The following is a 15,555-nucleotide window of genomic DNA, read 5'->3' as shown; positions in this document are numbered from 1 at the left end:
GCATGTATTCAAGTTAGATTTGAAATACTAATGCAGTTAGCATGATGCGCCGAGCCCGGTGCATGCAAGACAAATGTGTGGATGCACGCATGCATAGCATAAGGTATGCTAAATTAAACATGTCCTAATACTAACCATCAAAAGCAGGTAAGTAAAAGGGAGAAAGAAGTGGGGATTGGAAAACATGCACACACTCACCCACACTTATTACAGATTCGCCCTCGCTCGGAGAGACCAAAAGAATAATACAGTTCAAATAATGAATTAACTATCCTAGCTAATTAATTATTACAGACCAACTAAATTAGTTAAACAAATTAATTAATTTAAGAAAGCAAGAAAAAGGGGCTCGGGAAGAGGGCTAAATGCACGCGTGCTCGGGTCTTGCTCGGAAGTCCACTGCCATGCGTAGGCTGCCTCTGTTTTCCCTTCTCTTCCCCTCTGAAAACTGCCAAAGTCTCAGAATTGCTTCCCTGGACATTAGGAGACACCACCGACTGAGGAGAATGGCCACCGGCAGTAAGATGTGATCATCGGCTATTGATGAAGCTATCGGCCACGGATTTATGGTCGATCGGCACTGAACACTGCCGGTCGGCCGAGAATGTCTGCAGAACCTGCAATTGACAGCAGCAGAGGGCAAGGCACAGCATGGCAATGCATTTCAAGCAATGTATGCACCGACCATATCCCTTATCATGTTTATGACTCAAAGGGACATGGTCCTTGGTTCTCGGACCATCAAGCGCGCATTTCAATGCATGATAGCCCAAGAGACCAAGTTGTGCATTTTTCATTTCAAATGTAATGCAATGCACATAGTCAAACCAAGGGGCTTCTACCTCTATCATGACTCACTTCAAGAGGTGAGGCAATGCATGCACAATGCAATGCAACCTAGGCATGCGAGCTAAGGATGCAACATGGCAATGCAATGTGTACATGCAAGTATGCAAGCAACCATGCGAGGTGAGCATGCAAACAAGCAAAGAGATGGACTTAAACATGATTAGGCAATTCTCAAACAAGCCTAAATCAGTGGCCAAAGTGCTCAAACATGGAGGCCAACACACGCACACACATGCACATGTTAAAGGGCTAATACTTAAGCACAAAAAGGCAACTCTCAAGCACACCTGAAAGAGGCATAACATGGACAATTAGCATGTAAATTAAGCTTTGAAAATCATGCAAGAACATGGTGCCAAACCAACCCAAACAATGCAATCAAGGTGTGCAAGCAAAGTCCAAGATTCAAAGCAAGCTAAAGGGGTATTGAACCACACTTAACAAGACCAAACATGGCATGAATTCAATGACCCAAAACAGAGTTTTAGCACATCAAACAAAGCCCAAAAGATTACTTAGATGGCATCTAAATGACTTGAATTCAAAAGCATGTACAATGATCAAAACATGGAGCATGCAACACAAGCCCTTGACACATCAAAGGGACCATGAAATGCAAGCATACAAGCATACTAAGTGGACTGAGATGACATGGAAAATGGTCCCAACCCACTAAATCAAAGCAAGTAATGCATGCTATACACTCACACCCTTAAGGCCAACAAGCCAAAAATGCAAAGGGGCTATACAATGCATGCCAAAGTCGACCCAAACAACTAAGGACAGACCTTAATCATGGCAAAATAAACATGAAAGCTTCACAAAGCCAAGCCTAAAACATGCTAGAACAATGGTTTACAACCTAAGGCATGTTAAGGCAACAAAATGGCATTACAAGGCATGTATGCTAAGCAAGCATGGTGTACCAAAACCAACTTAAAACAATGCTATTTCATGGCAAAATAAGCATAAATAACTGCTAAGGCATGGTCAACAAGAGCCTAAGCTAGGTGCTCTTCAAGAGGCAAAAATGGTCCTTTTCAAGGACAACAAGGAGATGGGGTGGCCCTCTCCTTCTTGGGACCTCAAGGCACCATCCTTACCACTAAAATCCCTTAAGATTTCAGTGGTGAGGAGGCCCAAACACCAAAGTCCCAGAGCTCACACAAAATAGCACAAAACAAGGGCCAAACAAGGCTTAAGAGGGGTCAAACAACCCCAAAGCTTAAAACACTCTTAACAAACTATTTAGAGGCCTTAAAAACAGAACTTTTATGTATTATATGCAAAGCCAAAAAACAGTTGCAAGATAGGTAAAAGTAGTGTGCAAAAATGGGGTAAAAAGGGACTAGTTTCTTACCCTTGAAGTCCTCCTTCACAAATGATGATCTTGTTACCTCCTTGAGCTCAAATCTAGTCAAGAACACCAAGAACAACCCTCTGGTCCCTCAACAACCAAGAGAAGGTGTAAAATTATGTGTTTGTGTGCAATAGTATGGACAAACATGTCGCGCCCCAAACTCGCCCCTAAAAGTTTGGGCATGACCCTATTCAGAAACGGGCACGTAACCTGGTAACATAACATACGGGGCCTTATCAGAGGCACGAAAAAAAATGAAAATAATGAAACAAATAAACTCCATTGAGCTACTTCTACTTGCCAGGATCTCATTCATCACATGCATTATAGTGGATAGATAAAGTTCTAATTATAACCCGGAGCATATACATACACATTTACAATGCCAGCCCCATGATTGGGCGTATACAAAAAAAACGAACATGAAAGTATATACAACAACCTTAGAGGGACACCCATAAGCAAGTCAACATCTTAACAACTTGACAAAATAAATGGCTTATACAGTGCCTGGACATACGAAGGTTGACAAAAGAAAGCGGGCGTCTTGGCTAGGACTGACCAGCTGATTGGTGACCTACAGAAACAGACATAATAGAGAGTGAGCCGGGCTCAGTGAATAGTAATACATAAATAAAATGATGCTTACCTTGAAACACAATACATGTCAATGTAATAGTCTGATTCTGTGCTAAGTACATAACGGCCTTAGGCCCAATCTTGCAACATAAACTTGATGGCTATAAGCCCTTGAAATGTGGTGGCACGAGGCCCTTGAAACATTGGCATAAAGCCCTTGAAACTTGTTTGACCTTGTAGTATATTCAAACTTGTAACATATACTTGAAACATACCTGAGCATACTTGAACTTGTAACATACTGGAAACATGCTTGAACATCATTCATTAATTCAAACGGAACATATTATAACTAGAGCGTTTCTTGTTGTATCATGTCATTATCGTACGCTTAACAATAGGAGACTAATTCACATTCTCATGAGAGTCACATAATAATGCTAAACTTTGCACTTATATCGTAGATTCTGAATAACTTCCAATTCATAAGCAACATATCAAAATAACTTCAAATTCATATGGATACACATAGTTACTCTTATATTTACTCAGAATCTATTCTTCAAGAGTGAACATAAATTCTTTTGGGTAAATGACTTAATTCACGTGCTCTATTAATCAATAGTATATACCGTTGTTTAATCGTTCTTATATGTTAACATAGTTGCCTTGCCTTGTAATTAATAGAGTCCTAATGGTAACCGTTACATCATTCCCACGAGTTGATATAATTAACATAAAGTTAATAGGACAAAGTAAGCACATTTTCATTAGATTACAGATGACTTTATCGGTTTCACAATTCCACAGTTCGGCCCTTGGCCTGAGGGGTTCACACATTCACGATAGCCTTTAGGTTTCATAGATTCACAACTTATTACATCGGCCTTCGGCCCTTTGGATTCACAAGTTCACAAGTTTGGCCCTTGGCCTCATAGCTTCATAATTTCACAAATGGCCCCTGGCCACATAGGTTCACAAGTCGGCCCTCAGCCTCATAAATTCACAAGTCGGCCCCTGGCCTCATAAATTCACATATACATAAATTAGCTTTTGGGTTTCATAGGTTCACAATTCGGCTCTTGGCTTCATAGTTTCACAATTCACAATTCAGAAATTCATACTTCACAAATGGCCCTCGGCCACATCGTTTCATATTTCACAAGTTGGTGATCCATACTTCACAAATTCGATATGCATATTTCACAAATCCTTTTTCGTGTTTCCATAATTTCACAATGTTCCTCATATAGCATACACCTTTGATGTTACCATAATTTCACAATATTTACGTAGCATACATAACATACATGTCAACATAATTCTTACGACGAAGATCATAACGTCAATAACAATAATCATTAACGGTTAAAGATACATCGAAGTACTACTACTCACAGTGCTACAACGGAGTGCTTGGCCCTCCTGAAGTGTGCCCTGTACACATATATAACTTAGTCATTAGTTCTTTTTCCTTCCTTCATTATTCTTCACAAGCCTACCATTACCCATCCATTATACCACAATTTCCTCCATCTCAATATATCTATATATAGAAATAGAAGATTACCATTCTTGCAAACACAATATGGAATTTATAACCAATCACTTCGATTTCAAGATAGGAAGGAATTGTATGGACATCTTCCACGTTTTTCCAAAAATAAATCACTCTCTTGATTTTAATAACTAAGCAAGCCCACAAGTATTTAGCAAAATAATTTGGGATTAACCCGTTTTGGAAAACTCCACATTCTAGGTCACAAAAATCAAAGTCAACATAGTCAATACCATCTCACATAATCACTACAATTCAACATAAGCAACATGATTCAACTCAACATCATTAAATATAATTCAACATAATTCAAGAGGAATTCTTAAATTCCATTTCAACATTCCATAACCGAGTTTATGTCATCTATATCATTAATAAATCATTTCCTCAAATTTCCTTCTCATTATAACATGATTTACATTGCTCATAACAAAATTCATTCGCAAATTTTAAACATAATTTTCAAACATAACCAAATTCCAATTAAACTTGAACACATATAATTCAATACCTCAATTTCACTATTCTACTTTCAATTTGGGCCAAATCATTGGGTATCATCATTAATCAACCTAGGGTTTCAAGAAAAAAAATGAAGATTTTTAACAAAAATTCACACTTCTTAAATCACCACTTTTAATTCCAATTTTCCCAATGATTCTACACCTAGGATTCACAATTCATCATTTTAACCCACCAATTTAACTTCCAACATCTCAAACTCTAAATCCCCAAATCTCATAATATGCCCTAGATTATAAAAATGAAGATTTTTGCATTAATATAATGAAGTTACCATAAATCTATCCATAGATGTAAGTATTGAGGAGATCTAGAACCCCTACCTCGAAGAACAAACAAAGGAGCGAGCTTGGATGAGATTCCACCTCAATTTCGAAATTCAATCGGTTGGAAATGTTGACCCTTTCTTGTTCTCCGTCCTTGATACAAGATCTATGGAGGATTTGTTGATAAAAGTGGAGGAACTCAAGGTTTTGGAAGCTAGGGTTTCGGACATGGAAGAGGGGAGAAGAAGAGAGGAAAAGAAATTGCAAGAAATGGCCCAAAAATCCCGTTTTTAGAGCTGCTGTCCCGCACAGACCGCACGTGCGGCACTATTCCCCGCACGTGCGGCTCTGCTTCCAGCACAGGTGTGAAAACTTCAAACGGGTATAACTCTCTCATCGGGACTCCGTTCTAGGTCGTTCTTGTGTCCAAATCGAAGCCCCGGAAATAAGCTTTCCAATGGTTCTAACTTCACATTTAAATTCAAAGTGTGGAAAAAGAAAAAGACAAATGAATGACGGTTGATCGTAGGTTAACTATTCGAATTAAATTCGTTGGTCCAATCTTACTTTACCATCATACCACCACCTCAAACAATACCCCAAAATAAGGTAAGAACATTCCAAATACACTATTAAGAATGTCAAAAATGAGCCCATGCTCGAGCGGAGGGTAAAAAAAATTTCAAACCGATACAATAAAGGTCGCCATAACTCAGCAGATAATTCTTTAATTCCGATAGATATAGTTGAATTAAAACACATTAACCCCTAATTAAATAAGGATGACTTTCTATACGCATTTTGGGGTCATTACAAAACACACACTAGACACACACAAGAGAGAGATATAGAGATAGGAAATATGTATCAACCCTAACCCTAATCCAGAGCTCCCTCTGAAAATTTTGTAACCCTAATGCCAAGAGAGGAAGCCTCTTCTTATAGGCAACTCCCTCTTGTAAGGCTTCCAAAACAAGCCATCCAAGAGGGAAATCCCTCCATACACGTGTATGGAGGGGAACAGAGTGGGTGCCAGCTATCACAGCTGGCACAAAATATCTACTAAAAGTAGATGAATAGTGATCGGCCATTCAAAATTGCCATTTTGGCAAAATAAATGGCCGACCGGCAACAAAGAGTGCCGACCGGCAATATACATTGTCAATGGCATAAAATCACTGGCTGGTGGCCTCAAGCCATGGCCGGTGGCCTCAAGCCATGGCCGGTGATGTGTGGGGATGCCTCACAAGGCATTCTCTGCCCCTCCAAGGCAAAACACAAGTGTTTGGTGCAAAACCAGACACAACATGGTCGAGTCGAGAGATCCTGAGGCAAGACGCACAACCGAGACCTCCGGGAAATCAAGACGAACACAAACAAGGGTAATCACCAAGTGTTCCAATGGTGACGTCCAAGTCTTGAGGACGGTCAAAAATGGGGTGTCTACAGTTGCCCTTCTTTGACAGAACTCGAAAGTCATAACAATGACAGGAGTGAATGTCAAAGCCCAGAGATGACCCATTTTTGACAAGGCCGAAGACTTAGACAGACATGCAAGACAAGCAGGATATGCGCCCGAAGGCGGGGGCAAGATGCAAGACAATGCACAGAGCCGGACATAACATATGATCAGGCAAAGAAAGCTGTAATGAAGTACACATGCGACAGTTTTAAGCTAGCATACACCAATGCAACTACATTACAAACGCAGAAAGGATGCAAGAGAATTATGTAATTCTCGATACGTCTCACTCGGAGGATACAGTACCTGTGCGGCTCGTCTGGTTGCACCAGCTTCAAACGAACCGTACATACAATATCGTGCCTGCAAAGAAAGCAAACTTAACAGGTACAATGTAATTAGCAACATGCATGACAATGCAAAAATAAATGCAAAATGATATGCAATATATACAAAACTATATATGAACAATGCAATTGAATCATGATCCAATCATGAGCGGTTCGAAACCACACCTATGTCAAATAGATTGATGGAGGTAACAAGTCCGTCTACCATAGAACGATCAACAGAACTATGGGTAATGTAGACAGACACAAGAACAAGTATTGGGGGGAATGACAAAGGTGGGGAAACGACCTGCTGGGGAAAGGACTACGATCCTAATGCTGGATGCAACAATTACACTACAATGTAATATATAATGAAAATGCTGGGGAAATGGCAATGGATATGGCACGCGGGCCAAACCAAATCTTGCCTAGGCAAAGCATGTACGCATACAAGCCACGTCTAACATAGAACGGTCCACTGAACTATGCTTCGACACGAGAAGTATGGGCACATACCGGACCAAGCTCAACATGAAAAGGCGCAAGCCATAAATGGAAGGTGATGCAATTAATGCATGCGAATTACAATGCAATGTGCACTGGGATGGAAAAGATACGATGGATAAGGCATGCAGGCCAAACCAAATCTTGCCTAGGAAGGGCATGTACACGTACAAGTCGCGTCTAACATAGAACGGTCCACTGAACTATGCGTCGACACGAGAAGTATGGGCACATACCGGACCAAGCTCAATCATGGAAAGGCGCGAGCCATAGATGGAAGTGATGCAGTGAATGCATGCAAGCTACAATGCAATATACACTATATTACAATGATGCATGACAATGCAACTATTTACGATGGTGCATGACAATGCAACTATTTACGATGATGCATGACAATGCAATTATATTTTTTGTTTTGTTTTTGTTTTTGAAATGCAAATGCATGATGATGCATGATTTCGAAGTGCGCGACAATGCGTGGCTTTTAAGATGCACGTGAACTTGAATATGCGATGACGCGAGTCGCTTGAAATACATGTATAATGCAACTTATCAAAATTCGTTCGGGCACGACAAACACCGAAGGACTTGCACCTTCAGAGGATTTAGGGTCTCCTAGACTGTCGTATGTAAAGGACGGTGTGATGCGCAAAATAGCACGATTGAATGCATGCAAAATGCAATGAGATGCGTAAAATAGCGCGATTGAATGCATGCAAAATGCAATAAGATGCGCAAGATAGCGCGATGCGTTAGACAACGCGAGTGCACAAGACAGTGCGATGCGCAAGATAGCGCGATGGAATGCATGCAAAATGCAATGAGATGCGCAAAATAGCGCGATGCATTAGACAACGCGAGTGCACAAGACAGTGAGGACAGATCCCCGGGCCCGAGACTACTGATGATGATCCAGATTGCTGCTTTTCTTCTTTTTACTTCTTTTTTTTTTCTTTTTCTTCCTTCTCTTTGCTGGTAGTTAGATTACCTTGTACTGCCGCAGGCAGATTTTTGTTTTCAAAGCTATGTACTTGAAAAAGATAATGAAATGAACAAACTTTTTGTTTAAAAAGTGTTACATTTACATATCTCATGTATTGCAGTTTGAGCAGTGTGTTGCTTGGGCTGTTCTGAAAAAGCACTTTTCCTCACTTTTTCTCTCAGCGCACATCTCTCTATTCTTCAATCTCTCATTTTTTATCCCTCCCCTGGGTGGTTGATGGGTAAGCATAAAGTTGCGGGCTCTTGCACCTAGCATTTTGCTAGATTCTCTTCTTGTTCACAACAGTGAGTTTCTCCCACAGAAGGGCTGCGCTACAACTGTGTGTGTAGTAAATCTGCAGCTGACATCGGTTGACGATGCTCTGCTGGGGAATTTAGACGCAATCAGATCTGCCCAAACAAGGAAGTGGAATATCTTAGTCCATTCCAATTCGTGCTTCGCACTTGGCTTGATACCTTGTTGCTTGGAGGATGAGAGAGCTTTTTGGTCCTTTCGCTGTTAGCTTCCGTTGTGCCCTTCTTGGCGAATAAGGTGCCCTTTCTACCAAGTATGTTGACAATGGGGGAAAGACAGAACACCTGACTCAACTGTGCCCCTAGTTCATAATTTTCACCATTTTTTTGTTTTGGTTTTAAAACAATTTTGACCAATATGAAAGTTAGATTAACATGCTTGTTCAACTTTTTGATTTTGAAAATCATGCGAGTCAGGCTGTGAGCACTGGAAATTTTCCTTTTTTGGGTCCAAGAAATGGTCCAGTTTTAGAAAAATGAAATAATTTTCGAGAGAATTAGTCAACCTCAGTAAAAATTCCCTAAAACTATTTTTGCAAACGACCACTACTCAACGAGCACGGAACCTACTTTTGAGATGCACAATCTCAGATCCAAAACAAATGGAAAATTGCCCCTTGTCTGAAGGACACTGCACGGCAACGGAAAGTTGCCCCTTGTTGGATAGCACCGCAGCACTCTGAACGGCAACGGAAAGTTACCCCTTGTTTGAATAGTACCGCAACACACTGGACGGCAACGGAAAGTTGCCCCTAGTCTGAATAGCGCCGCAGCACGTGGCAACTAGTCCTCACAATGACAATTACAACCAAATTCTCAGATACAGAGAAGACAAAGATGACCAGAACCATCACATGGACACAGTCGAATTTGAAGTGTTTTACGGCTGGACTTCAGAATGAAGTTGCCTACGTATCCCAAAGATGAGAATCAAGCCTTACGTAGTTCGGGGTTAAGGTACACTCGTGTATTTAACCTCTCCTTTTGTGCTCTAACTTTTGCTAAGGCCGCCCTTCCGGATTTTCAACCTTGCGAGCTCTGTTCTTTTTTTATTTTCATTTCTTTTCTTCTTTTTTTTCATCTTTTCTTTTCATTTTCTTCATTCTTTGCATTTTTTCTTTTTTTCTTTTTTTTGTTCTTTTTCTTGCTCTAACTTTTGCTTGGGTTGCCCTTCCAGGTTTTTGGCCCAGCGAACCTCTAAAGGGTAAAAGTGTAGTTTTGTCCATGTCAAATGGTTTTGAGATCCTGAAGTCATCTGAATCCAGGAGAATGGCTGTTGTTCGCTGACGATGCAGGAGTCCATCCAATGGGGGGCTGAATTTGCTCTTAGTGTTGTGGATAGGAACTCGGTTATCCTTTAGCAATACTTTCTTCTTTCCTCCCTTCTGGGATTTGGCATTCTTGCCGATCTTCGTCTTTGACTCTTCGAGCACATCTGGCATTTTTGCCCCTAGTTTGAGGGGTGTTCCTGATCTAGCTTCACAAGCTTCTTGATCTGACTTTTCTTGCCCCTAATTCGCGAGCTGCTTCAAATCTGGCCACACAGGCCTCACATCATGATTGGCCTTGGAACATTCTGAATCCAAGTTCAAGGTTTGAAATCAAGAGGGGTCGAGTCTCGAGGCCGAGAGCGATCCTAAGCTGCACAATTTCAAGAGCGATTCCGCACAGGTCTTCGCAGGATGGCGCAAAACATTTTTTAAAATTTTTTAAGAAAGCGACTAGTTGCTCGCGCTGAAGACAATGCGAAACCAACCTGGATCAAGCCAGGATCCTTCTCAGTACTCACGTTAACAAGGACATACAAAACAAAATAGTGATATCTGAAGTAACACCCCCGGAATCACCCGACTTCTGTACAACATGACTGACTCAATACAACAAGACAGACCCTTAATCAAAAAGACTGACTCAAAACAAAGAGACAAACTCAAAACAAAACCACAGAACTGACTCAATCACCCAAGTTAGAAGCTACAAAAACCAGCATTCACAAATGCTTAAAACAGTGCGTGCCACACGCCATATCTGGAGTAAACTGAGTGCCGCCCGCAGGTGGTTCATCCCCTGATCACATATTCGCACTATCCCCCAAGTTCACTGATCCAGCGGCGATAGACTTTGTTGAGCTGGTGCGGCAATGACCTTGTTGTCAAACAGATCCTGTACATCATGGCGCAGACGAAAACAACTGTCAGTGTCATGACCGGTTTGTTGATGGTTGGCACAGTATTTAGTGTGGTCATGCTTTGGAGGGATAGGATCGGGTAGAGGCCGTTGTTCCAATGGTTTCAGACATCCCTTCCGGAGTAAGGCCTCTAGAGCCTTTGACAAAGGCATATAAAGTGGGGTAAAAACCCTCTTGACTCGAGGTGGATATTTGGTTTTTTGTGAGCTACTTCCGGACGCACCGGTGAATGGGGTAGCTGTTTTTGATGCGGTGGTGGTAACCATGCCCACTTCAGAAGATCTTATAGCTGCATCACCACTGGTGGTCACATTCGAATTGCGGGAAAACGCCCTCCTGGGCTGCTCCTTCTCCTGGTCAATGAGGCCCTGCTTCATAGCATCCTCAATTTGTACCCCCACCTCATGTAAATTTGGAAAGGTGGGAAAGGGGAGAACAATCATTTTCTGCATGAGTTTGGGCTGGAGATTGCGCACAATCATCCGAATTTGATCTTTATCAGTGGGCCTTAGGGTCATCATTGGGGCTTTGGCCCTCCACCGGGTTACGAACTCAGAAAAGCTCTCCTTAGGCTCCTGCCTAGTCGTCTCGAGATCACGGGTTGTAATCTCGATCTGTGTATTATAGGAGTATTGAATGACGAAAACCTCGGCCATCTCATCCCAATTCCTCTTGACATCGTTTTCCAATTTTGCATACCAGATGGCCGCTACACCTGACAAGGTTCGGCCGAATAAAGAAAGCTTCTGTAGTCTGGTGAGGCCCATCAACCTTAATATGTCTGAAAACAGCCACAGGTGCACCATGGGATCCCCGGATCCATCAAATCGGTCAATATGCGGCATCTTAAATCTGTCCGGCAGCGTCACGGCTGCGTCGGTATACCCATCCTCGATGTTCGGGATGGACTTCACTCGGGATTTCTTGAACAGCTTTTCAAGCTTGTTCAGTTTTAATGCCGTGGGGTCCACCTCGAATTCGAAGGGGGAGTCCGATAGATTGGTAGGTGTTTTGGATAGCTGGGGTAGGATTGGGGGCGGAGCCGGCCCTGTCGGAATGTCCGTACCTTCCTGGACATTTGGTGTTTCCCCGGGTGTCGGAACCCTTGGTGGTGGAGGGGCTTGGTGCGAAGCAGACGCTCCGGTTTGCTGCTGCAGCCGGGTAATTAGCTCTACCTGTTGGGCCATGACAACGGCCTGCTGTTTGGCAAATTCTGCTTGACGAACAGCGTCCTCCTGCATAGCTTTCATGCTCTCTTGGAGCTGGCGCACCATGTTTTCCATCCCTGACATATTGCCCCCTGACATACTGCCCTGATTTATTTGATCTATCAGTATATCTGTCTCTGTGGTAAAAATAGATATCTCAACCCAACTGCACACAGGTGAGATGGATAATGACTGTTGATCCGAAGACTGTTGAACTGATGATCTGTGCCTGACTGGCCCTTTTACCCTACCTCTGGCAAAGGAACACCGATTTCCCTTGAACTGAATCTCTGACCTGACAAAGTCTATCAGCACAAGTCTGATGAACCTAGGGGGATATTGGAGCCTTCTGAAGCTACGGTTCCAAGACTACCTAGCAAAAGAGAAAACATGCATCATCTCAACTTGATTTCACCAAAAAAGATATGAGCAGTCGAATAACTGTGCTCTCTACTGAATTCTGTACAAGATTCTGCCTGTAAACTGATACCCTCAGGTCAAACTGATTTCCCACATACTGATGCCCTCAGGCCTGATACCCAGACTTGCAAACTGATATACGCAGCCCTACAGAGACACACTCTGACAGCACATAGCAAGCAAATGAGAGCCAAAAACCCTTATATTGGGGTAGGGTTTTCCTGCCCTATTTTGTCAGGAGCTAGGGTTTCACTACCCACTCAGCGGTTTCAAACAACCTATGATCGGGTAAGCAACCTGTCCTAGTTTGGAATGTTCACTATGGATTCCGATATGCACTAGATCGAATGGTCAAAGAGGGTGCCCCGGTAAAACCGGGGTTTATGTTCCCGTCGTGGTAGAGCCTGCAACTGGTCAGCCTTATGGCACGCTTCTCGAAGCGAGCCTTCGGCAAACCGTTCAGGAATAGCATACAACAAACACGGTGTCCTAGGCACACCAATGCACATGCAATGCAAAGAAACACATAAGTGTAGTCAAAACAAGATATCATGAGTTCGAGTAAAGTTCTCTAAGTCCCCAGTAGAGTCGCCAGAAATTGTAGACGTCCCCGAAAGTCCCGGGAGGGAAATCCCGTTCTGTTCATTTGGGGCTTACTACAGTTTGGACTCAATGTCACGGTCTTGTATCTAATCTCGCAGAGTGCAATGCAAGACCGATAGATCATCAAAGAGTCCAAATCTGACAAATCATTTTTGAAAACATATTTTTTTTGAAAGAAGTGCCAAACATGGACTGCTTTGCTAGATATAGAGTCGCCACCTAAATATTTTATTTTGGGAAATTTAGGAAACCCTGACTCGTTTGCCTAAGGCCACGTGTCCGTCATCACCAAAGTTGCCTCGGCTCGGGAACTTGGGTACGATTGGGGAAGGTCACTTCGTGAACACCCTCGCTCGCCCGATCAAAGATCGGCCTCTACTAGCCATGATATCTCGTTTTGAAAACATTATGCGTTCTTATTCTGGTTATTAGCCTAGATTTACTATGTGATGCGCACAGCATATAAGTGTAGACTGGATCGCCTGAATTGGAACAAAACATTTCATGTTTGGTTTTTGAAAACAGTTTGCCACTCGCAAGTAGGCTAAAAATGCAAATTTTGCCACCCTCGAGTGGGCTTAGGAAACATGGTTTTTCCACTATCTAGTGGGCTTAAAACTCACAGTCAATGCATTATTCCAATTCAGATAATCCAACCTTCACCCACAGGTATTCAGGCAGGTATATCACATAAGCAAATAACCTCATGGTAAGCATGCTATCATGGCAGTCACTCACACGCATGCAAGGATGCTAAAGCATAAAACTTACCGAGTACTCCAAGCCAAAACAAAAGCTATGTTAGAAATCCATGCATGATCCTAACTATACAGAAATGCCTAATGCAACACATGCAAAGATGCAACTACAATAGGCTCAGCTATTCTAAGAATGGCATATGAGATGCTACAGCTAACACATATTCAACTTGGAATTGAAATACGATACAGTTAGTATGATGCGCCGAGCCCGATGCATGCAAGACAGATGAATGATGCAAACATGCAAGCATAAGTATGCTAATTGAAACATGCCCTAATCTAACCATCATAAGTTGTAAATAAAAGGGAGAAAGACGTGGGGTTGGAAGACATGCATCACACACACGCACACTTATTACAACATTGCCCTCGCTCGGAGGGTCTGAATAAATAATTACAGTCCGAATGAATAATTAAATATTACAAAATCCTAATTAATTAACAAATTAACTAGGAAAGCAATAAACTAGTATGCAAATTCATGGACCGCCTCAGCTCTGTTCCGAATGATGAAAGATGCATGCATGCTCGAGTCACCTCGTCGGGAAATTCCATCGCGATGCCTCGTCTCACCATTGTATGCAACTGATTTTAGAAACTTGCACAAAGCTCTAGAAACTCCACATTGGGAATGCTGTCGACCAGGTATTGGCTTGGGAGACACCTGCCAACCACCCTTTGTGGTGGAAACCAAAAAAGGTGGTCGGCCTGCCAGAAAACCTGGTCGGCCGACCACTTTCTGCCCCTGGATCCTGGTTTTTCTGCAACAAAGGCAAGAGGGAGAGAAAGCAAGGTATTTTCAACATATGTGTGCAAGACCACTCTCCCCGTCCTTGCACAAGCTCAAGGGAGTGTAGATCTTGATCCTCGCGCCACCAATCACGCATCTCGATGCATGATGGCCGAGAAGTCGAATTGCATGACTTAATGGAATGAATGCAAGTATAAACACAACAAGGCTTAGACTCCATCATGGTTAATCCGGAGTGTCGGCGACTGGGAATTGAGACACGTTTCGTCACTTTGAGTACGAAACGTCCCTCGTTTCCTGTGTTTGGGCTAACTCCTATCCCAAACACAATGCAAATGAGATGGCATACACAATGCGACTAACATGCAACCTAGCATACGCAATGTTATGGACTAAAATGACATACACAATGCGCGTGATGTAACATGGCATGCACAATGCTCTAACATGCAAGCTAGCATACGCAATGCTACGGAATGAAATGGCATACATAATGCAAGATGGACTTACACCAATATGAGTGGACCTCAGCCACACTCACATCAGTGGCCATATGATGGAAATGAGACAACCGAAACACATGCAAACATGCACGATGCAAGGGACCGATCCTAAGGCATCAAATGCCACTCTACCAAAGCATGGCAAGGGATGAAAGATGGCATACAAACATGCAATTTCCAGCTCTGAAATAAGATGCTCAATGGTCCCAAATTATGGAAACATGTCACCCAATGCACGGAATAAGCCCCGAAACTCAAAACTAGGCAAATGCATTGAACCACAAGTATGCAAAGCAAGCTTTATTTGACCATGAGGCATGAAAACAGAGCCAAGGTAGTCCTAAACATGTACCACATTAGTTCTAAGCATGGCCAAAAAGTGCTAACATG

At 42.4% G+C, this 15,555-nt stretch overlaps 1 long non-coding RNA gene across 1 annotated transcript; it reads right to left on the bottom strand.

The window, feature by feature from the left end:
• Positions 1–2,541: 2,541 nt before the first annotated feature.
• On the bottom strand, positions 2,542–5,397 carry LOC145813372 (uncharacterized). The gene is made up of 2 exons (XR_014356376.1): positions 5,192–5,397; positions 2,542–4,225 (listed from the first exon to the last, which is right to left on the bottom strand). It is a non-coding gene; the product is annotated as an uncharacterized LOC145813372 (long non-coding RNA).
• Between the last annotated feature and the right edge of the window lie 10,158 nt (positions 5,398–15,555).

Source organism: Camellia sinensis, chromosome 15, assembly GCF_055761805.1.
Source record: "Camellia sinensis isolate YWXY chromosome 15, ASM5576180v1, whole genome shotgun sequence".
NCBI lineage: Eukaryota > Viridiplantae > Streptophyta > Magnoliopsida > Ericales > Theaceae > Camellia > Camellia sinensis.
Note: the sequence above shows the minus strand (reverse complement) of the source record. Positions and strands in the feature narration are given on the sequence as shown.